At 38.9% G+C, this 25,524-nt stretch overlaps 1 pseudogene across 1 annotated transcript; it reads left to right on the plus strand.

Annotated features, from left to right (window-relative positions):
* The first annotated feature begins 3,142 nt into the window (after positions 1-3,142).
* Positions 3,143-21,088, plus strand: LOC309798665 (protein LTV1 homolog; annotated as a pseudogene). Its single transcript has 4 exons — positions 3,143-3,280; positions 3,647-3,864; positions 13,496-13,520; positions 20,314-21,088. The product of its transcript is annotated as a protein LTV1 homolog (transcript).
* Positions 21,089-25,524: the final 4,436 nt, after the last annotated feature.

Here is a 25,524-nt window from a genome sequence, read left to right on the forward strand (position 1 = left end):
TGTAGCTAGAGGTGATGTTCAAAGTGTTTGATAACTGCCAGGCACAGGCACCAATTAATGACAGTGACACTGTTGTCAACAACCAAAATGACCTTACCAGTGCCATCAACTGATACCAAGCCACAGTCCACATGAGATATGCTCCACGAAATTACTCAGTATCTTAATACATGAAAGAAATAAGTGAAATATTTAAGTTATTTATTGTTTGTTTACCTACTCCAAGATTTTTGTATTTCTTTGGACTAATCAGTTAACGCAGGGGGCAAATCCTGATTTTGTTTGTTCAGAAAAAATTGTGAAACTTTTCCATTAATGGGCAAGGGGTGATGCAGACATGGTGACAAGTTACTTGAATTACGAGGGATGACAGAAATATCTGATAGAGGGAGAAAAAAGGAATTCAGAAAAGTGACAACAAAGAAGGATGGCCAATGAGAAATTCCCAGTAGCCAGCATGGCCGGAAGACTTTTAAGAACTATAGTCCTAGGCTCCCCTGGTGGTGCAGTGGTTGAGAATCTGCCTTCTAATGCAGGGGACACGGGTTCAAGCCCTGGTCTGGGAGGATCCCACATGCCATGGAGCAACTAGGCCCATGAGCCACAACTACTGAGCCTGCGCGTCTGGAGCCTGTGCTCCCCAACAAGAGAGGCCGCGATAGTGAGAGGCCCGCGCACCGCGATGAAGAGTGGCCTCCACTTGCCACAACTAGAGAAAGCCCTCGCACAGAAACAAAGACCCAACACAGCAAAAATAAATAAATTAATTAATAAACTCCTACCCCCAACATCTAAAAAAAGAACTATAGTCCTCATTTAACTTGTTTTCTTTGTTCTTTCTGTGTTTAATCCTCCTATATTAACCATCTAACCTAAGACACTTACATAGATAACCTTGTTGTGGTACAGCTTGGGGGAATGGAAAAAAAAACCAAACAAACAAGGCTGAGTTTATACCTAAGAAAGAAGCAGAGTAGAAATAGGACAGAACCTAAAGAAAATGAAAAGTAGGAATTGAGAAATCTACAGAAGCAGGAGTTTAGAGCAGACTAAAAATTGGCCCACCTTAAACCAGAGTCCATAGAAATATTGGGCAAAGTGGTATGCCTCTCGCAATATTTAAGATGGAAGTTAGTCTACTACATTTGAATATATACCAAAAAAAGAGGTAATATCAGAAAGCTAGAACACTTGAGACATCTTTGCTTTACTATATAATACTTTACTATATAATAATGTTTGTCATTAGTTTTTTAATTCTCAGTGTCAAACATTATGAGAGCTATTTTTAAATAGGCATTGTTACTTTTCTTATTTCTATTCTTTTAGAAACATACACTTCTAAATTATTCAAAACTGTGACTCAATGTTTTCTAACACCTTGCATCATTTTAAAATATTAAATGCTTACTTCAAATAAACCAAAAAACCTCCTCTCTCATCCTAAAAAATACAGTCAATCATTCAGTATTATTCTCATGGATCAACTGTTACATATTTATGGACCACGTGGATAGAAATACAGAAAAAAGAACATTCTTGATGTCAGTTAAGCATAATCACTTGTATGGACCATAACTGACAGTGAAACCTTCTTCGTCAATGTCTGTATAGGAGATGGCTTGGAAATGGGCCAACTCTTTAAGCCCCACTTGTGTCAAATCAAACCCTGGGAACCAGTCTAGAGATAGGAATGACGGGATGCAAATAAATTTTTTATTTACTTCTTGGATTTCTAGTCTATGTTCAAATATCTAACATAGAAATTCCTAGAATATTGCTATTTAGAACATTTGAGTGAAGTAAGCAAATTAGACAAAAGGCTGAAGATTATGAATCTCCATATCAGATAATGATCCTTGACTTTTGTGAGGTAATGTATTTGCCAATACAATAGCCTGGAATGCAAGAATTAGGCAGAACAAATAAAGAACAGATATAAAATAGAAAAAAGTTGAAAAGTTGTAGAATCCTAAGTATAACTCCAATCACTGCTGTTTCAGAGGACAGACTTTATAGTCTGAAGGTAGAAAACAAAGTAGATTTTGGTCTCTGAGGGTATTAACAACATAGAAAAAGTGATACATACTAATATAGTAGGTATCAACAGGTTCTTAATCTTCTTTTGCTAATCCTAAAACAATTCAATTTAACAAAACTCTATTGATAGAGGCCATTTCACAATTGATTTTTTTTTGTATATTGATTTTGTGTCTTGCAAACCTGCAAGATTCACCTATTACATTTTGAATAAGTTTAAATACGTGTTTTTTTTTTTGCTTTAAAATATGCTGTTTATTTTTTTCTCCAATTATAAAAATAATACATTATCCAAACAGATAGTTTAGGAAGCACAAAAATCCACCCAGGAAAACGACAAGAGCCCTTCTATCCCACCAGCCAGAGAGATAAGCGCTGCTGGTGTCTGTGATGAAGGCGCACCTGAGGCTGTGCACCTCGTACAGATGATGCCTTTTAAGTCCGAGCAGAAGACAGAAGACCTCACACTAAAAGGAAGGCTCCAAAGTTTCTGCACATAGAACGGTGGCCTTAAAGTCTCCTCCCCTTGACCATTTTTGATGTTGCAGAGCCCCACCCACCCGGGGACACAGGAAGAGCACGTCCCGGCTCCCTGGGGACAGGGCTGGCCTCTCCTCCTCTTAGCCAGACTTCCACGTCCATGGCCACAGGGGACTCCCCAGGGCTCCACGGGGCATAGTGGAGACCTGCGGACAGGGACCCCGAGCCTGTGGGTGCGACCGTGTGTTCCAGAGCGGGCACCAGGAGACGGGGCTGGAGTCCCAGCTCTGCCGCCCACTGCCCTTGGACCAGGTAGTCTCTTGGGCCTCGGTTTCCTCGTCTGTAAAACGTGAATAACGCCCATCTCATGGGCTCCTGAAGGGACTAAATAAAACATGAGAAGCAGATCACAGCACTGGCACATCTCAAGGGTCAATGAATGTCACAGCACCCATCACTCCTTCCCATTAACCTGCTTCGTGTCAACCCTGTGGCTCTCAATTTTTTAAAAAAACTGTCCCTCTGAGCACTGACCAAAGCCCTGAGGGTAAAGGGGAGGTCTATCCTATCCAGAGCCAACCCGAGTCTAGATCCAGCTAGGCCTGCCAGGGGACGAGAACCCATGAGCCAGGGGCCTGGACCCTGGACCAGAGAAGAGCAGCCCTGCGAGGGCTCTGCCAGGGCCGCGTTCACACTGCAGAGCAGACAGGGCCCAACAGAGGACGGGCTTGTGTGGAGGGGCCCCGTGGGGGGCACCAAGGTGACCTGGCAGACCTCGGGAGAAGGAAGCCCTTTCACCGACCACGCTGGAACCCTCCCTGCAAAACAATGAGTCCTCCATCATTGTTTTGCCTTTAATCACATTTAAAAACACTTAACATACGAACATCTGTTCCCTTATGTTTCGTCTTTGTGCGTCTGTCATCCTCAAAATGAAGTCCGTAAGTTTCTGCACTAATTTTAAAGTCGGGCTGAACGTTTAGCAATGAACAAAGATGCTTAAATTTCCCTCTAATTCTGTCTAAGTCTTCATGAAGTTTATCATAAGTAGGGTCATCATAAGGGAATTTCTGAATCATTCCAATCAACTATTCTAAGACCTTCATCTTTTTGCTGTCTTTCTCAGTGGTGCAACCGTGCAGGAGACATCTCCAAGCAAAAGCAAAACATTGGTAGCACCCGATCTCAGATCCAATTTTATCTCCCTGTAACATGCTATACTGTCATCCTTCAATCATACCCAAACTACTTTCTTCTTCACAGCCTTCCTGATAACCTCCCCCGTGAAAACGCTTCCGGGGAGGTGAAGTCCACTGCCGGGGCTGGCCGCGCGGGGCAGGCCGGGTAAGGACGGCACGCGGGAGGGCTCAGCACGCGCCAGGGCTGGGCCTGGGCTTGTGCCTTAACTAAGTTTTTGTAGATTTCACCGGATTCAGAGAAAAACTTGCCATCAGTCAATAAAGACAGTTTTACTTCTTCCTTTCCAATTTGTATGCCTTTGTTGTTGTTTTTTTTTTCCCTGTCTAAAACCTATAATACTGAATGTAAGTGGTGAAAGCAGAAAACCTTCACTTGTTCATGATCTTAGGGAGGAAAATACTCAGTCTTCCATCGTGGAGTATTATTTAATTGCAGGTTTGGTTTTTTTTAATAACTCTTTATCAAGTTAAGGAAGTTTCTTTTTACTTCTAACTTTCTGAAAGATTTTAATCAGGAATTGATATTAGATTTTGTCAAAAGCTTTTTCTGCATGTATTGAACTGACCACGTTGTATTAAACTGACAGATTTTGAAATGTTAAACTAACCCTGAATTCCTGGGTTTATCTTGGTCATGATGTATTATCACTTCTATACATTGTTGTGTTTGATTTTTGCAAATTTTGTTAAGACTTTTTGCATCTATGTTAATGACAGATATTGGTCTGCGGTTTTCTTTCCATGTAATGTCTTTGGTTTTGATATCAGGGAATTCCTGGCCTCATAGAATAGTCTGGGAAGGAGTCTCTCCTCTTTAAATTTTGGAAGAATTTACACAAAATTGGTATTATTTCTTCCTTACATGCCTTGTAGAATTCACAAGTGAAGCTACCTGTGCATTTTTTTTGGAGGGGAGGGGGGTGGTTGGGGGAGGTTTCTAACTAAAAATTCAATTACTTTAATATACAGGGCTATTCAGGTTATCTAATTCTTCTTGAATGAAAGTTGATAGCTGTTAGGGACTTTGACCATATCATTTATATTAATTATTAGTATGAAAAAATATATAATATTCCCGTATTATCTTTCTTTAATGAGATAAAACTGACATATAATATTGTATTAGTTTTAAGTGTACAACATAATAATTTGATATATGTATATATTGCAAAATGATTACCACAATAATTTAGTTAACAACCATCACTGCATTTAGGTACAATTAGTTTTCTAGTGATGATGACTTTTAAGATCCATTATCTTAGCAGCTTTCAAACACAGTAGTGCTAACCATGGCTACCATGATGATAACTGGAAGTTTGTACCTTCTGAACATTTCCTCATATCACCACCCTTCTACCCCTACTCCCTACTTCTGGCAACCACCAATCTCTTTTCTGTATCTATGAGTTCAGTTTTGTTTTGTTTTTTTAGATTCCATATATAAACAAGATCATATGGTATTTGTCTTTCTCTGACTTATTTCACTTAAGGATAATGCCTTCAAGACTCATCTATGTTGTCATAAATGGCAAGATTTCATCCTTCTTTACGGCTGAATGATATTTCATCTGTCAATGGACTTAGGTTGTTTCCATGTCTCACTTGTTGTAAATAATGTTGCAATGAACATGGAGGTGCAGATATCTTTTCAAGTTGTTCTCATTTCCTTTCGCTATAGACCCAGAAGTGGAGTTTCTGGATCATATGGTAGTTCTGTTTTTGATTTTGGGGGGAACCTCCATACTGCTTTCCAAAATCACTGCACCAATTTATATTCCCCCCAACAGTGCACAAGGGTTCCATTTTCTCCACATGCTCACCAACACTTGTTATTTCTTGTCATTTTAATGATACCTATCTTAACAGGTGTGAGATAATTGTGGTTATGGTTCCCATTTCTCTGATGATTAAGGATGTTGAGCACCTCTTCGTGTATCTGCTGGCCATGTGTACGTCTTCTTCCCTCTTCTCTTTTGAAATATTTGTATAATCTGCAGTGATGTCATCTCTCTTATTCCTGATATTTGCAATATGTATCTCCTCTTTTTTTCCTGATCAGTCTAACTAGAATTTTATCAATATTATTATCAGTTTGGGGTTTCATTGATTTTTGTTATTTTGTTTTGTAATTTTTGCTGGTATTTTCATTATTTTTTTTCTGCTGCTAACTTTGGATTTCATTTGCTCCTTTTCTAGTTTCTTAAGGTTAAAGCTAAGGTCATGGATAACCTTTCTTCTTTCCTAAAATATGCAATTAGTGTTATAAATTTTCCTCTATGTACTGTTTATCTGCACTCCATAAATTTTCACTGTCATGTCTGTTTCATTCAGACCAAAATACTTGTTAATTTTCCTTTTCATTTCCTCTGAGAGCTTTGGCTTATTTAAGAGTATGTTATTTAGTTTCCAAATATTAATGATTTCTTACAATATCTATTATTGATTTCTTATTTAATTCATTTGTGGTCAGATAACAAGTTTCATATGATTTTAATCTTTTAAATTTTATTTGAATCTATTTTATGACTCAGCATATGGCTTATCTTTTTTTAAAATTAACTTTATTTATTTATTTATTTATTTATTTATTTATTTATTTAGGGCTGTGTTGGGTGTTCGTTGCTACGTGCAGGCTTTCTCTAGTTGCAGCGAGCGGGGGCTACTCCTTGTTGCGGTGCGCAGGCTTCGCATTGTGGTGGCTTCTCTTGTTGCGGAGCATGGGCTCTAGGCACGTGGGCTTCAGTAGTTGTGGCATGCAGGCTCAGTAGTTGTGGCTCAAGGACTCTAGAGCACAGGCTCAGTAGTTGTGGCGCACAGGCTTGGTTGCTCCGCGGCATGTGGGATCTTCCCAGACCAGGGCTCGAACCCGTGTCCCCTGCATTGGCAGGCAGATTCTTAACCATTGTGCCACCAGGGAAGTGCTGCATATGGTCTATCTTGATAAATATTTCCTGTGAACTAGAGAAGAATGTGGATTCTGCTATTGTTAGTTGGAGGGTGCTATAAATATAAATTTGGTCAAGTTGGTTGATGATGTTGTTCAACTCTATAATCTCCCTAATATTCTTCTTATTTTATTAATTATTAAAATGAGTGTTGAAATCTCTAACTGTAACTGTGGATTTATCTATTTCTCCTTACAGTTCTACCAGTTTTTGTTTCATGTATCTAGGAAGTTCTATTATTAAGTACATAAATATTTAGAACTGTGTGCCAGTGACACCAAAAAGTGGGATGCTGCTTTAACAACTACCTAAAAACATGTAAATGACTTTGGAACTAAGTAATGGGTAGAGGCAGAAGTAATTTTGAGGTACATGATACAAATATGGACGTTAAGGGTAATTCTGATGAGAGCTCAGAAAGAAAAGAGTAGAGCTATAGAGAAAGCTTCCATCTTCTTAGTGAATACATAAAAAATCATGAATAGAATCTTGGCAGAAACATGGATGGTCAAGGCCATTCTGGCAAGGTCTCAGATAGAAATGAGGAACATGTTATTGGAAACTGAAGGGAAGGTGATCCTTGTTATAGAGTGGCAAAGAACTTGTGTAAATTGTATTCATGGTCTACTGTTCTGTAGAAGATAGAAATTGCAAGCAGTGAAATTGGATATTTAGCAGAGAAGATATCTGAACAAAGAATTGAAGGAGTAGCTTAATCCCTCCTGACTACTTAAAATGCCAAAGTAAAATGCCAAAGGAAGAAATAAACTGAAGACGTAATTGTTAAGTAAAAATGAACCAGAACTTGGAGCTCTGAAAAAATCTCAGCCTATCCATATTGCAAAAGTGAGAAAGCTTATTCTGAAGAGAACACTTAGTGTGTGTCTGAGCAATCATTTGATAAAGAGATCATGAGTGTGGTTCATGAAATTATTAGCCATATCAGAGACCAGGAATAAAGATAGGATTAAATCAGCAAAGACACTGCCAATTGAACTAAAGGGGACAGAGAAAGTAGGAGAGAATGAAGGAAGGCTGTCAAACTTCTTGGATTTTACACTGAGCTATTCAGCTGTGGGCATGTATTATTCTTCAAGAAAAGGGAAGAGAAGAAGGACCCCAAAGGTGATTCAGAGATCATCAGGGCTGCCACTCCCACCACAGACCCAGTGTGCACAGGCCCTGGGGAAAGGTAGGGCAAGGCTGCCTCTACCTTGGTTTCGGTGGGGGGGACCACTGCCTCTACATAAAGCCCCAGTGTGATTAGGGCCTCCACAGAAAGCCTTGGCCTTGCCTAGGCACAGGTGTGGGGTCAACTGGATGAGCTGTGAAAGTGACTTTACCACCCCAGTAGGCCAGGAAGATAAAGCATTGAACCAAGAAGGATTATTCTTGCACCTTCGCATCTAATGGATTTGCTCTGATAGGTGTTAGACTTCTTTAGGACCCAGCATTCCTCCCTTCTTTCCTATTTCTCCCATTTGGAACTGGAATGTCTATCCTATGTCTGTCCCACCATTGTATTTGAGAAGCGAATGACTTGTCTGATTTCACAGGTTCACAGCTGGAGAAGAATTTTGCCTCAGGATGAACTGTACTTTGAGTCTCATTCATATCTGATTTAGATGATGTTTAGATGAGATAGGACTTTAGACTTTAGAGCTGATGCTAGAACAAGTTAAGAGTTTTAGGGATGCTGGGATGGAATTAATATACTTTGCATGCAAGAAGGACACAAATTATGGGAGGCCAGGGGAGGAATGTTAGGGACTGAATGTGTCCCCTCCAAATTCATATGTGGAATCCCTAAACCCCCAATGTGATGGTATTAGGAGTTGGGGGTCTTTGGGAGGTAATTAGGTTTAGAAGAGGTCATGAAGGTGACTCTCCCATGATGGGATCAGTGCCCTTATAGGAAGAGGGAGAGACACCAGAGTGTCCTCTTTCTGCCATGTGTGAGCACAGCAAGAGGACAGCCATCTTCAAGCCAGGACAAGGGCACCCTGATCTTGGACTTGGCAGCCTCTCTAACTGTGAGAAGTAAACTTCTATTGTTTAAGCCACCCAGTCTATGATATTTTCCTATGACAACCTGAGCAGAGTAATATACCCGGTGACATGTTTTGATAGAGATTAGGAAATTCGAAGGTTGGAGCTCGTTACAAAGGTATATAGTAGACTCTCAATAAACTTGTCATACTGAATAAATATGGATTAAGAAGAATTAAGAATTAAGAAGAATTCTCACAGGAATGTAGGATAAGCAAACATTTTATGGATAAGATTGATGTTGGGAGAGAGGTTACTTTGTGCTGAAATACACAAGAGGTACACAAATGACTGTTCTGGATCTTACAGACTTTTGTAGGTAGAAAAAAAGTAGGAAAAGTTACTCCAGGAAGAAAGAATTGTAAGAAAAGAAGTGGAAAATGAGAAGCATGAGGTATATGAGGACAGTGTGTAAATTAAGTTGCTTGCAATGGAAAATCCATGTAGGGAACAGTAAGAGTTAACACAGGACAGAGGCATTTAATTTGTATTGGATAGGGACTTAAATAGCAGGCCATTGCATTTGAACATTATCATGAAGGCCACTAAAGAGTTTTCCAGAGGGGACAGATCCATTATATGAAACATCTGCTATACCCTGATTCATTTCCTCTGCTTCTTCCCCAAAGCTGACTCAACTACTGCAGGCTCAGCCCCACAGCAGTTTACAACCTCAATACCAGTATTGGATTAGCCTTTCCAGATATGATGATCCAGCACTGACAGCTGGATTTCCTCAAGCCTATAGCCTCCTTCATCACCAACCAAAACCAAGGTCCAGTGAACTAGGTATAAGCCTGGGGCAATCATGTAGCCAGATTCTGCTGGCTCAATCCATCAGACTGAGTGTATGTCTCTATCTTCCTCTCTATTTCTGCTTAGATTAGCCTAAAATCCCAGCCCCCACATTCAACTTATTCCATCCCGCCATACACAGAAACTGTAAAACTGGAATCCTGTCTTGAACCTCAATAACCAACAAGGGGTCCCTAATTCTCTGCCTCAGTTATGAAAAGCCCTTTCTTCACCTGATTACTGCACTCTGAACCTGTCCCCCACTGGCAAGGGATCTGCCAAATGGTAAGATTTTGTGACATGCACTGTGACCTTCCTGACTCCCAAACGCGGGCCTCTCACTGCTGTGGCCTCTCCCGTTGCGGAGCACAGGCTCCGGAGGCACAGGCTCAGCAGCCATGGCTCACGGGCCCAGCCGCTCCGCGGCATGTGGGACCCTCCCGGACCGGGGCACGAACCCTGGTCCCCTGCATCGGCAGGCGGACTCTCAACCACTGCGTCACCAGGGAAGCCCCGCTAGTTAATATTCTTGATTGCTATTCCCCAGCAGAAGGAATGATTCCTGTTACTATAATTGCCCATTTACTGCTTGAGCTTGTGAGCTTGCCATGGACGAGATCATACATGTAGGTCAGCTTGCCAAGGCTCAGTTTCATCTATTGTATTTCCCTCTCTTTCCTGACTGCCTGAGAGTTACTGTAGTCCCAGGATATCTCATAACTATGCCCATCCAAATTTAACATGGGCATCATTCTAGCATTTTAAAAAATCCTTTAATAATTTATCAATATGTAGTGAATAAGTTTCAATATGTACTGAATTCATGCTCCAAATTGAAGTTTCTCAAAAATCTGTCTCACCTTTCTTTTTTAAATTATCTATTATTATTCAACAAAGCTGATTACTGAGCTACCTCCAGAATGTTACTGACCTTCTCCCCATATCTTGGCTTCAGCTGATAATTCTTTCTTAATGAGGCAAAACCAACTACCTTCCCTCCTAATACTATAATCATATTCTTATTTCAAGACCCAGTTGAAATCCTACCTTCCCACCAAAGAGATTTATTTAAGGGCAGCCTCCCTAGGCTGAGGTAAGAGGACAGAATGCTAGGCAGTAGCAGCTACTCTAGAAGAAAGTTCCACAAAGGAAGTGACCTCAAACATAATAGATTATAAAGGTCTCTTGAGAGTCAAGCCATAAAGAGCATATCCTTATCCTTTGTCCAAAAGACCTTGTAGACTTTACTTCTTTGTCAGACAAAACAACAGCTTTTATTATAGCCAAAAAGCATTGTTTATATTACCCTAAATTCCCTTTTAATTAGTTATGGCAAGATCAGAAGCAATGCAAATGAAAATGGCATAAAACACAGCCTATCACTTTTAGAAGTGTTAATGAATGCCCCGTGGATTTTTTTTTTTTAATTGCATGAGAACAGACAAGGAAATGTCTCCATAAAATTGTTGCTTCTCAGGGCAAAGTGTTAATGCTATGCAAATTAAAATTTGAAAGTCTACTTAACTGAAATCAGCAACACCAGGAGTTGTGCATATGGAAAACACAATTCTTCAGCCCTGAGAAGGAGCTGTCCAAAGCTTTGATAGCTATATATATCTCTAGCTTTAGCCATTTAAGGGAATGCTCTAATTTTATGTTGCAAAGTAAGCAAGGAGTTCTAACAGACTTTGAAGAGATTTTCCCTGGTTGGGAACATGGTGGGGTGAGGAGGGAGGGCTAACCTGATTTCTCTCCTTGAGAAAATTTCATAAAGGCTAAAGACTTCTTGAGAAGGGGACATAACTGCACATGCATGCCCTTAAGAATCTAATGTGATTCTTAAATTTCTCCATTAGACAAATGTGATTTCTTAAAAGTTGGAAATGAAATATTTTGTATTTGGCTATAGATATTAAAACATATATTAAGTAGCATCCCTATTCTTCTCCTTACATAATTTAAATGTTTAAAAAGCAGTTACATTCCCATTCTTTTTCTCATTCCTTACCAGATTCAGACAAAAGATTTTAACCATGTTACTCTCTGACAGCACAGTTAAAAGAAATCATTATTCACAGTGTATGTAATCTTTATAAATTTTAGCTTGGCATTAACTAAGAGAAAGCCTGAGGCTTTACAAGCTTGAAAAGATATATTGCTCTGTTAAGAACTAATAGATATGTATTATGAATATATTGCTTTGGGTGACCAGCTAGAACACTGAAGAAAACTTAACAAGCATAGGCGTATTTTACATAAAGAAATGCAAAATGAGCAATTTAAGCTTTAAAAAAGCCTTTTACTTTACTTGGAGTAACATTTACTATACAGAGTGATTCACCATTTTTCAGAAGTATATATCAGTTTCATTTATTCAAGAAATATTTACTGAGCATCTGCCAGGTGCCCTCTGTGGAAGAAGCTGTAGAACTTAAAGAAGAAACAGAGACACATGCTTGACCTCAGAGAGCACCGTCCAACAAGGAAGACCATGGATCTAAATATCAGCGGCAATGCAAAATGATGCATGCTGTGATATAAGCTATTTACAAAATACTATGGGGAATGGAGAAAGCAAACATTTGGGAAGCTGTGATGGTGAACAAAATGGATGTTTGAAGAAAATTTCATAGAGAAAGTGACCTTTGAGCTAGATAGACCTTGAAAGATGAGAATGATTTCAGAGAAATAAGAGAAAGGTCAGTCTGGACAATGAGATCAGACGGATGAGAAAAGCCAAAGTTGCAGGGACACAATGTACCCTTCAGGGACTTTAAGTACTCTAGTACTATGCTTCTCAAAGTGTGGTCCAGAGACCAGCAGAAACAGCATCCCCTGGAAGCTTGTTAGGAATACAGAACCTCAGCTCTTCTGAATTAGGGTCTTCGTTTTAACAAGATCCCCTGGTGAGCGGTAGGCACATTAAAATTTAAGAAGCACTAGTCCAGAGTCTATGGTAAATGGGAGAAGAATGATGCGAGAGATGAAGATGCAAAGACAGATGGGTGTCCCTGATATTTGCCATGAAGTTTATACTGATTAGAAGGACTTAAAGGGTTTCTTGAGCAAAGGAGTGATGTAATCTGTGACTTAAAAGACAATTCTAGTAGCAATATGGAGATATGTGTGTGTGGAGAGGGAACTGGACACAGTTACGGGGCTACAATAACATAAGAATGATAACTACTATTTATTAAGTGACTACTACATGTCAGACATCATGGTATAAACCTTATGTTTTACACATGTTATTTTAATATTCCCATAATCCCCATTCTGCAGATGTGAAAAAATGTACGAAAGGTTTTTAAAACTTTTCCAAAGTCATACAATAAGTAAGCTGCTGAAGAATTCTAACCTCAGTCTAATTTCAGATTTTGAGTTCTACCTCCAAAATCCACTCCAAATCCATCTACTTCACTTTATCTCACCCTAATATATAATACCACCATTTTATGAATTACTGCAATAGTCTATCAGCTTCCATTCTTGCTTGCTACAGTCTTTTATGCAGCAGCCCAAGTGTGGTCTTTTAATAACAGAAATCCTCTATTTAGTATCAAACATTTAATAAAATGTAATTTTTTAACCATAGCCCACAAATCCCTAATAATTTGGACCCTGTCTTATATCTGATATTTCATCTTGTAACACACTCCACCATCACTGTATTCTGTCACACTATACACTGAATGACAGTAAGATTTTCCCTCTCAGGATTTTGCACTTATAGTATGCTTTGCTTAGGTCACTCTTGTTTCAGCTCTTTGCATGATGACTGGCTCCAAATCAAAGACAATTTATTGATCTCAGTCAGCAGAAATCATCTCTCATCCCATGTCCCCCATATAACTGTTTGCATGCCAGCTGCTGAAACCCTCCCTCCTCTTCTAAGGGCATTAGAGTATCTTGTTGGCTCCATTCAGTGGCTATTTTCACAACTGAATAAAAGTTATCAGCATAATTTTCCATTGCCCATTTTAGAAACAAAATAGCAAGTCGTGGGAGAGTAAGTGGGGAACCAGGGGATAGTAATAATGTATATTAAAACAACTTCCCCTCAACTATAATAATTCTCATTTGGAATTAAGCCTGAAGACCAATAGTTACCTAGCAGCATGCTTTTTCCAAGCTGGTAGAGAAGCTCTTGACTGAATGCTACTCAGTAATCTGCCTTCATCTAGGATGCAAGGATGAAAGATGAAGAAGAATGTGCATTAAATTCATATTAAAACTCTCTATGCATACCACTCTGCAATCTAAAATCAGTTTGTGTAGCTTTAATTACACACTACTCATATGAATTAAACATTGGGCAACCAGAATTCTCTACTGGGTTACTCTCATCACCATATATTCTCTTATTCCTCTTTATATTAAAAAAAAAAAAAAAACTTCTCTTGAACCCACTTCTCTTCAGAAGCGACCACATTATGTGGTTCTCTTTGCACCAAAACTCCTCTAAAGACCTCTTAAGTCCACTCCAGTCTGGCTTTTGTCTGCACCATTCCACAGAAACTGCTCTTGGCAACTTTGATGAAATTGACTAATTCTTTACAACACCCAAAGTATCACATCTCACACAAGAGGAAAAAGGTAATCTGAACAGTCCTATATCTATTAAAGAAATTGAATTTGTCCTTAAAAGGCTTCCAACAAAGAAAACTCCAGGTCCAAATATTTTCACTGGTAAATCTACCCAACCTTTAATAAAGAAATAATATAGGGACTTCCCCTGGTGGTGCAGTTGTTAAGAATCCGCCTGCCAGTGCAGACGACATGGGTTCGAGCCCTGCTCCGGGAAGATCCCACATGCCACAGAGCAACTAAGCCCGTGTGCCACAACTACTAAGCCCGTGCTCTAGAGCCTGCGAGCCACAACTACTGAGCCCACATGCTGCAACTACTGAAGCCCGCGCACCCAGAGCCTGTGGTCTACAATAAGAGAAGCCACCACAAGGAGAAGCCCATGCACCACAACAAAGGGTAGCTCCCACTCGCTGCAACTAGAGAAAAGCCCACGCTCAACAACGAAGACCCGATGCAGCCAAAAATAAAATAAATATTTTCTAAAAACCAAGAAATAATATAACTTATATACAACTTGTTGCAGAGAGTAGAAGAGGAGAAAACATTTCCCAATTCATTTTATGAAGGTGGCATTACCCTGAGACCAAAACCAGGTGAGGGCATTATGAGGAAAGAAAAGTACAGACCAATATCCATTAGGAACACAGATGTAAAATTCTTCAACAAACTGTTAGCAAACCCAATCCAGCAATAAATAAAAAGAATGGTGGATCATGACCAAGTAGGGTTTACACCAGTATGTAAGGCCGGTGAAAGATTAAAAAAAAAAAAAAATCAACCAATGGGACTTCCACTTCCATTCAAGACTGAATAAGAGGGGTTAGATTTACATTATCTTCAAACAACTGAAAAAAACAGACAAAATATATGAAACAACAGCACTCAAAACTTTGGATATCAGGCAATGAAGGATAGTGATCCTTTAGAGACAGGGAAAAGTTGAGGTGAGCCCTTTGATTACTTAGCTTACTGCCTGAAAAAAGTTTCCAGGGTATTGCACAGGGAGGGGAATGTCAGACAGAGCCCAGGTATCTCCCTGAGTTAGGAGGCAGAGCTGGCTGTCCAGGAAAATGAAGATGGCTAAAATTTTCATCACAGAGTACTGGAAGGGACAATGTTTTACAAAGAGAGAACCCTTGAGATCTGCAGAAGTTTTTGCTGAGTATTCAGTGGAGTCCTGATCAGTACATATATAGTGAGGAAACTACCTGAGTCCAGAAAAGAAAAGATTAGAGCAAGCAGCATTAGGAGGCCAAACAGGGTCAGGAATAATGTCTGTCCCAACTGTCAGAAAATCAAAAATCTCATTATTAAGCATCATTGTTCAGAGTACTAAGAAGGGTCTTGCCTCACTAGTTGGGGTGAATTAACTCTAGGCTAAATACAACTGTAGTTTCACCTAACCAAGCTTACAAGCAAGATCCACATAGGATCAAATGGTTTCCAACTAACTGTATCCTAAAACAAGCTCAAGAATACCTTAAAGAAATACGAAAATAGAAACACCCAAGGGAAAATTCACAATTTCTTATATCAAATTTTAAAATTACCAGGCATACAAAGAAGCAGGAAAATATAATCTATAATGAGAAAAAATCAATCAATCATAACTGATACAGAAATGACACAGATGATAAAATTAGTACACAAGGCTATTAAACCAGTTACAACTGTATTCCATATGTTCAAGCAGTTAGAGAAGAGTTTGAAAGTAAGTAAAACATAAAAGACATAAAAGTAGCCCAAATGGAACATCTAGAGGTTAAGATTATAGCATCTAAGAGGAAAAATACATGAGATGGAATTAATAAATTATACACTGAAAAGAAAAAAATTAACAAACTTGAAGGCACAGCAACAGAAACTACCCAAAATGAAATATATAGAGAAAAAAGATTGAAAACATTAACAGAGTATCCATTAACTGTGGAATGACTACAAGCAGCCAAATATGCATGTAATCAGAGTTTCCAAAAGGCTAGGAGGAGGAAATATCTAGAGCAATAGTGGCTGAAAATGTACCAAACTTGATTAAAATCATAAACACATAGATCCAAGAAACTTAACAAACCCCAAGAATAAGAAACATGGAAGAAAAAAGGAAAAAACTACATCAAGTCACATTATAATGAATTTACTTAAAACCAGTGCTAAAGGGAAAATCTTAAAAGCAACCTGAGGACAAAGACAATATACAGAGACACAAAGATAGTGATGACAGATTTCTTGAAGAAAACAATGCAAGCTAGAAGACAAGTGCAGCAACATCTTTAAAGTACTAAAAGAAAAGTATGATAAACTTGAGGTTCTTTACCCAGGAAAAATATCATACAAAGCAACAAAGTAAAATAAAAACTTTTTCAGGAACACAAAAGCTGAAAGTTTTCATCACTAGAAGACTCACACTACAAAAAATGTTAAAATACTTCAAGCAGAAGTAAAATGATACCAGATGGAAACCTGTATTACACGATGGACTGAAGATCATTGGATATGGTAATCACGAGGGTAAATATAAAGAAAGTTTCTAACATACAAACAGCACATACAACTCAACAACAAAAAAACAAACAACCCAACTGAAAAATGGGCAGAAGATCTTAATAGACATTTCTCCAAAGAAGACATACAGATGGCCAGTAGGCACATGAAAAGATGCTCACCATCACTAATTATTAGAGAAATGCAAACAAAACTACAATGAGGTACCATCTCACATTGGTCAGATGGCCATCATTAAAAAGTCTACAAATAACAAACGCTGGAGAGGGTGTGGAGAAAAGGGAACCCTCCTACATTGTTGGTGGGAATGTAAGTTGGTGCAGCCACTATGGAAAACGGCATGGAGGTTCCTCAGAAAACTAAAAATAGAGTTACCATACGATCCAACAATCCCACTCCTGGGCATAAACCCGAACGAAACTATAATTCAAAAAGATACATGCACCCCTATGTTCATAGCAGCACTGTTTGCAATAGCCAAAACATGGAAACAACCTAAAGGTCCATCAACAGATGAGTGGATAAAGAAGATGTGGTACATGTATACAATGGAATACTACTCAGCCACAAAAAGGAATGAAATAATGCCATTTGCAGCAACATGGATGCAACTAGAGGTTATCATACTAAGTGAAGTAAGCCAGAAAGAGAAAGACAAATAACCATATGATATCACTTATATGTGGAATCTAAAATATGACACAAATGAACCTATCTGCAAAACAGAAACAGACTCACAGACATAGAGATCAGACTTGTGGTTGCCAAGGGGGAAGGGGAGAGGCAGAGGGATGGACTGGGAGTTTGGTATATGTAGATGCAAACAATTACATTTAGAATGGATAAACAACAAGGTCCTACTGTATAGCACAGGGAACTGTATCCAGTCTCCTGGGATAAACCATAATGGAAAAGAATATTAAAAAAGAATGTATACGTGTGTATAACTGAGTCACTGTGCTGCACAGCAGAGATGGGCACAACATGGTAAATCAACTACACTTCAATAAAAAAAGAAAATTTCTAAATTATTATTATATTATTATTAATCTTTCAAATATAATCAACCATTCAAAGTAAAAATGGTGACAATGTATTAGGTGCTTAATAAGATATCTAGAAGTAAACTGTATGATGACAGTAGCAAAAAGGCAGAGAGTAAAGTAATGGAAGTATACTATATTTATATTCTCATTCTGTATGTAAAATAGATTATCACTTGGAGGTAGACTGTGATCAGTTAAAGATGTATAATACACGCTCTAAAACAACCTAGCAAGTAAGATGGCCAAGAGTTACAGCTAATAAGCTAACTATGGAGGTAAAATGGACTCCAAAAATGTATACTATTAATTCATTATATGACAAAAATAAAAAAGAGGGAAGAGGAATATTGTGTATATTTGATATAACAAATTAATTTTGGAATTTCACAATACTAATTTCTTGCTGTTAATGCACTGACTTATATTTACAAAGATATAATTTTCTCTCTACCTGCTATATTATAATCACTTCAAATGTCACAATCAGTTATTTAAACATGTAAATCAACACATTTTCTTATGGACTATATTATATTTTAAATTATATTTGTTTCCAAGCCTAACCCAAGATTCTTTTTTTGCATCATTCTCAAACATTCTCAAGCAATTCTCAGATTGTTATCTCTATAGAAAATAAAAAAATATAAGACAGATACGTCAATGCCTCATAAAAAAAAAGTGGGAGCGTATCCTCTAATTTACACCTAGCCTCCACATAATATGGTAGGAACATTCTTCAGTGGCATGAAGAATGCTAACAAATGGTCATTCCCATTTTCTGTTCTATAATTCAAACTGGAGGGGAAAAATCATGAAAGTTAAGTGGAGGAAATTTGATTTGACCTTTGTAACTAAACTTTCTGTTATCCAAATCTGAACGTTTTCACTGACTAGTAGGTTACCTATAGAGCAGAAACAATTATCATCAGGGATGAGACTAGATGTGCTACTGGTACTTTCCTCTGATGATTACTCTGTCTTCTGAATCAGTTGCCTTCCAAATTATTATTTAACTAGGCAAAATTAGTAGACTTATTAATGAACAAATAACAACTAGTGGAGGCCTATATTATGAAAAGAATAAGTTTCATTTTGGGGTTAAGTAATTTAGAAACAACACTCAGTGAACACATGGAAGCCAGAAACTAAGAGTTTAATTTAAAAGGACAATCTCTGGAATTCTCTGATTCTAGAAATCAGCTTTCTTTTTAATAAAAGTGATAAATTAAGTGATTATTTTCTTCTCTTGGGAGCCTACATCTGTCTCTATATTGGTTCCAGACTCAGGATGGGGAGAAGGGATCAAGTACTTATTGATCCACTCAGACTCCAACATCTTGGTAAATGGGCAGGCAACCTTGAGAAATAAATAAGAAATGGATGAGGGAGGGGACAAAATAGCATGGGAAATCAGTGTTTTGATCAAGGCTGGGGCTTTACTGTGTTAGGCCATGTGGGTTTTCAAGCCTGAGTGGGGCACAGAGTCAGACAGGTAACTTGAGACTCTTTTGACAGCTTTGGCTGACCTTTAAGGTGTAGCTGAGGCAGGGATTAAGTGTTTTTCAGCATTGTTGGGTGGAATAATATTTGTAGCTTTTATTGTGTCTCTGAGCCAATTCTTCAGACCTGCACTGTGAAGTCCAAGAGTAGATGTATGGCATGGCCTTAAGACGTGGCTACTAGGTAGGCCTTGTCCACTTCCAAGATGTGTCACCTGCTCTGGGACCCACAGGTCACTGTTCTTGGTGTGAGCCCCACACAGCAACAGAATGGGGGGAAAAGTTCTTTAGAGAGAGGAAAACTGTGTCTTTTCCACATGGTCCATTCAAGCCAAAGAGTCTTTAGTAGCAGATGAAAATGCACCCCAGAGGGTTCTGTTGCCTACACAAAATAAATGATGAAGAATGTGAGCAAAACAGAGGAAGTTATGAAGAGTTCTTTGACAATGATTATAACTACATATGGCATTTGAAATAATCATCTGGGCCCTATGTGCTTAAATTCAAAATACCTTCAGCATAACAGGAGAGATGAGAAAGGGGAAACTTTAATAATTCTAGGCCATGGAATTACTTTGCCTTAATCAGAGTTTGCATCAGAACTTAAGGAAGATATTGAATTGGTAAATAAAACAGCTGCTATTTTGGGTCCTCAACTGGATTTGGATCCTGATGTTGTTGCAGCTCTTGGTGATGATTTCGACTTTGTTATCTAGCATCTATGTGAAAATGATTTTATCCCTCAGGCTGATGAGGAACAAGAGAGGAAGAGGGAATAGATGGAAAGAAATCTAAAGCTGAAAATGGCAGTGAGTGGAAAGATATGGATGGGAAGAAAAGTGATAGGGAGGAATGATGATTATGATTTTTTTTTTTTTTTTTGCGGTACGCGGGCCTCTCACTGCTGTGGCCTCTCCCGTTGCCGAGCACAGGCTCCGGACGCACGGGCTCAGCGGCCATGCCTCACGGGCCCAGCCGCTCCGCGGCATGTGGGATCTTCCCAGACCGGGGCACGAACCCGTGTCCCCTGCATCGGCAGGCGGACTCTCAACCACTGCACCACCACGGAAGCCCGATGACTATGATTTTTAAAGCCCCTTCTCAAATGAAGATGATTCGTCTGCCTGTGCAAACCTCATGAAGTCATAGGCAGCCATTTTTTTAGGAAGGAGAAATAAAAAGTCACTTCATAGAGAATTCTGTTACTTCCTCAGTCGCGAGAAGAAATGAGCAGCTGACCCTACGTAAGCAGTTTGAGAAGTTTTATGAGCAATTAAGATGATAACAATATTGGAGCGCCAGATAATGCCAAATTGGAGGGTTCCATTCATGTATCAATAGATAGCAATCGGTTACATGAAGTTTTTAATGACGAATGCAAAGAGAAGGCAGAGAATTGTATGAAGTTGAATACACTTTATAAGACTGAGGATGAAGGTCTGCCAGTTAATGATATTGATGAGTCTGAGGAAGAAGAGATGATTTCTCTAGTTCTAGAAGAAGCAAAAGAGAAGTGGGATTGTGAATTCATTTGTAGCACACGCTCACATTTATTCAACCATCCTTAGCTTATCAAATATTAACCAAAGCCCAAACAAATCCAAGTATTTAATAAAACAGGAATACCTCTCAATGGCTTACCAAAGAAAGGACTCACAGCAAAACAAATTAATAAGTGCAGATGATTAATGGCAGTGATCTACTTAAGGTATCAACTCAACCACATTCTAAAAATGAAAGCAAAAAAAATAAAAGAGCAAGAAAGCAAGTTATAAAAGAAGAGCACAGGGAACAGAGAGCAGAGAAGAAAGCTAACAAATTAGCCTTCAAACTGAAGAAACGAGAGCAGGAAAATGAGTGCTGCATTTGAAGAATGTTGAGGGTCCAAAGTTATAAAAATGGGACATTTAAGAAAAGGCACATCTCCCATTAAGGACTCCTCATTATGTTCAATCATGAATTACAATCTTCAAATGACAAAACTCCGCAATTTTTATTGATAGGTACTGAAAAAACAAGTGTAGTATTTGAACTAATTTTATAGCTCAATTATAAAATAATTGTAGAACAAGTTTTCCCTGCTGACCATCATGTACATCCTGTCATAGTTTTATTTTAATTGTAATGTCTATTTATGTTGTTGTGAAGTTTTAATTAAATTTAATGTTATGCTATAAACTTTACATTATCGCTAAAATAAATAATTTCATGAATGTGAAATGTTTGGATAAATTATTAGAAAATATCTTCATGACTTAAATCCAAAGGCAACAAAGTTCCATAAGGGCCATAATACTAATGGGTGGAGTCATAGTTTTAAATTACTAGTGCAGGCCCTCGATGGGCAGGTATAATTCAGCTGCCCTGATAATTTTCCTTCTTATTCTGCTTTAAACTATACTCAGGGCCAAGGAGAAATCTGTGAAAGGGTTCACTTCAGGAGTCATGCAGCTTTGCCTATGGCCTCAAAACTTACCCTCTCACCACTATAACACAAACTGTCTTTAATGCACAGATTCTGATGGTAGTTTTAGATATGAGAACCGAACTATTATTTCACCAAGGGAAGAGTGATAGATTTTATCAATGAACAACTAAAAATGGAGGAAGCTGTTATATAAAAATACTATTTCACCTTCTTTTCTTAAGGTAAAGAAACAATCCTGAAAATAAGGCAACAAAGCCTAAGAAAGTGATTTAACAGGGATGTTTCTGGAACATTCTAAATCTAGAAATCAGATATGCTTTAGAAATTAGGAAGAAATAGGGGACTTCCTTGGTGGTCCAGTGGTTGGGAATCCACCTTCCAATTCAGGGGACATGGGTTCGATCCCTGATGGGGAAATGGGATCCCACATGCTGTGGGGCAACTAAGCCCGTGCACCACGGCTACTGAGCATGCAAGCCACAACTAGAGAGCCTGTGCTGCAACTGCAGAGCCCATGCACTCTAGAGCCTGCATGCCACAACTAGAGAGAGAAGCCTGTGAACTGCAACGAAGAGCCTGCATGCCGCAACTGGGACCCAACACAGCCAAAAATTAAATAAATAAATAAATATTTTTTAAAAAATTAGGAAGAAATGGGAGTGGTTTGAAAAAGATGCCTGAGTCTTATTCATAGAATTGGAAAATTTTCAGATAGTAACAAACAAAGAAAAACAGTATCATTAAAATAGAACTAGAAGAAAGTCTGAGATCTTAAAGAGGCAGGTGAGACACAGTGAAAAGGGACATGAAATGACTTCTCTTCAGAGGCCAGGCTAGAAAGACATAAAAAAAGGTATGCCCTAAAGGCAGTTTTTGAAAACCCCCAAAGCAGCTCCAGATTACAAACTAGCTCTGCTAGCCAGCTTCAAAGATGCCCTCACTGTTCCCAGCCTCATAATATTCATGCCCCTATATAGTTTCCTCCTACTTTGTATCTGGGTTCGTTGGTGTGACCAATGGAATAAGGCAGAAGTGGTTCGTTACTTTCGAGGGTAAGTCATAATAAGATATTTTAACTTTCTTCTTGCTCTCTCTCTTAAATCACGTTCCCTGCTGAAACCAGCTGCCATGTCGCGTGAACGCTCAGGATGCCCTTTTAGGCCAATATGCAAGGAACCGAAACCTTCTGCCAAAGTCAGTGAGGAACCAAGGGATCCTGCCAAGAACCATGTGAGTGAGCCATCTTGGAAGTGGATCTTCAAGCCCCAGGAAAATGGTCAGATGATTGCAGACACACACACAGAAAAAGACTAAAGAAAATGTTCATCTGTGGAGCGTTGTAATCATGAATGGTTTTTGTTTTCTCTGTAATGTTTATATATTCAAAGTTTTCTAAAACTAGCATTGTTTTAAAATTTAAGATTAGAAAAGGCAATGATATAAGTAATAGGTATGGAGGGGCATGCATGGCCAAGAGCGTGGCTTGAACAAAGGCACAGAACCAGAAAAGGATGAGTTTACAGCTGAGTGAGATTGGCGACCCCTGAGAAGAGACTGAAACTAGGACTCGATGCAACTGATCCAGTACAGAAGTGGAGAGGTGAGACCAAGAAGGGAAGGAAAGCAATACTAATGTGTTCAACAGTAAGGTACCAGTGTGGGCAAGTGGAACTCAAGTCCATTGGAGACTTCTGGGGGATCCACCCAAAAGAGAAAACAGCTGGGGAATTTAATCACCAACCCTCTTTGTCATTGGTTGATGGCTTTACAGCGATGTACAGCTCTTGCAAACTACCTTATACCTAGAGTAAAGGCAATCCTGCAGCCAAGGTGCTCACGGTAAGAAGTGTACAGGAACGCAGAGGATTGGGGAACGATGGTCACACACACAGCGAAGAGTCTGCTAATCTGCCACATGAGCAAAGGATATATGTGGGAGACACTGGCCAATGACACTGGGAGGATAGACTGGGATTGGCTTGTGGCTTTCTATTCCTAAATAAATAGTTTGGACTTTATTTTACGAGCACTTAAAGAACTAAAGAGTTGACTTAAAATAATTTTTATTATGCAAAATTTCAAACATATATAAGATGATAAAGAACAGTATAGTGAACCTCCATGTGCCCATCAACTAGTCTGAGTAAGCATCAACTCTGGCCTATCTATCTACACTCCCATCCATGTTTTCTCACTCCGTATGAGTTGAATCAAATCCAGGGATCATATCAATTATTCATAAATATATCAGTATGTATGCATAAAAGATAAGGGCCTCTTTTCCTTTCTAATACAACCTCAAACCCACTATCAGATCTAAAAATAATAATTCCTTGGGACTTCCCTGGTGGCGGAGTGGTTAAGAATCCGTCTGCCACTGCAGGGCACATGGGTTTGAGCCCTGGTCCGGGAAGATCCCACATGCCGCAGAGCAACTAAGCCCGTGCATCACAACTACTGAGCCTGTGCTCCAGAGCCCACAAGCCACAATTACTGAGTCCACATGCCACAACTACTGAAGCCCATGCACCTAGAGTCCAGGCTCCACAAGAGAAGCCACTGCAATGAGAAGCCCGTGCACTGCAACGAAGAGTAGCCCCGGCTTGCCGCAACTAGAGAAAGACAGTGTACAGCAATGAACATCCAACACAGCCAAAAATAAATAAATCAATAAATCAATAAATCAATAGATTTATTTATTTTAAAATTCCTTAATACCATCAAATGCCCAGGCAATGTTCAAATTATTAATTGAATGAAAGTTTTTAAGAGAAAAATTCTGTGGGAAAAGTTACTCTCATACCAGTATACAAGATGTATTAAAACCAAAAGAATCAGCACAGAGAAGGGGGAGTATAAATGCTATCACAACAGGACAGACATGAGAAAGCCAAGGTGTGAGCTAATGTGATGGTAACTGGGATGAAAACATGGACCCTGAGTGAGATAGAGACCGGACAGGACTCAGTGAAAGCAAAGATAAAGGCGGCACAAACGTAACTGCCAGGACGCAGAGAAGCACAGGGACAATTGACGTAGGATGAAAGATGATGAATTTAGTCAGAGATCTATTGGCTTTAAAGATGAATATCTGGTTGGAAATGTAGAGAGACTACCTGGAAGATTAAAAAGCATGGTTTGAGGGAGAGATTGGGATTAGGGATTTAGATTTGAGAATCTCAAAGGTTATGGGTAACTGAGAGAAAGTGTATAAAAGAGAAAAATAGTAAAGGGCAAGATAGAACTTCATGCTTGCCTTAAAGAACTAGAAATTAAAACAAAAGCCATGAAGGAAGACAAAAATGGAAGAATCAAGGAGGTGAGAAAGAAACGAGAACTCAGATTTATCACAAAAGCCAATTTCAAGAAGGATGAAGAATCCCAAAATATAAAAGGTACAGGAAAATACTCTGGGGACTCCAAAGTGCATTAAATGCTCAGAAGTATTCTATCATATATTCTGCAACTCTTATTAAAGAGTTCCCATCGTGTGCCAAAGACCATGCTGGAGGTCCTGGGGATGAGATGGAAAATCTGGCTCAGACCTTTCCTTCTTGGAGCTAACAGTATAGTGAGAGAAGCAGTTATTAATCAACTGATTGTGCAAAGAAGTAATTAGCAACTGCAATGAGTGCAATATGGGGAAATCCAAGATTGCAGGAATGAGAGTGCACATTAGGAGAATCTGATCTATTCTGGGAGAGTAGGGAGGATAAAGGATGGTTTCCTTGGAATCTTGAATATATTTGATAGCCACATCCGCAGGAATTCTCTAGCATTGCTATTGGACTTGTTCGTAAAGAGTGACATCATTTAGAGGTCATGTCAAGAAGGTGTAGAAGTTGTCCTGAATTTGCTCCCACTGGCCAAAGATATGACAATTTTGAGCATCAATAAGCATAATTGTGAAGTATTGAAACATATCCAATAATTTGAATCCAGAATATT

Source organism: Mesoplodon mirus, assembly GCF_964341445.2.
Source record: "Mesoplodon mirus genome assembly, chromosome: 2".
NCBI lineage: Eukaryota > Metazoa > Chordata > Mammalia > Artiodactyla > Ziphiidae > Mesoplodon > Mesoplodon mirus.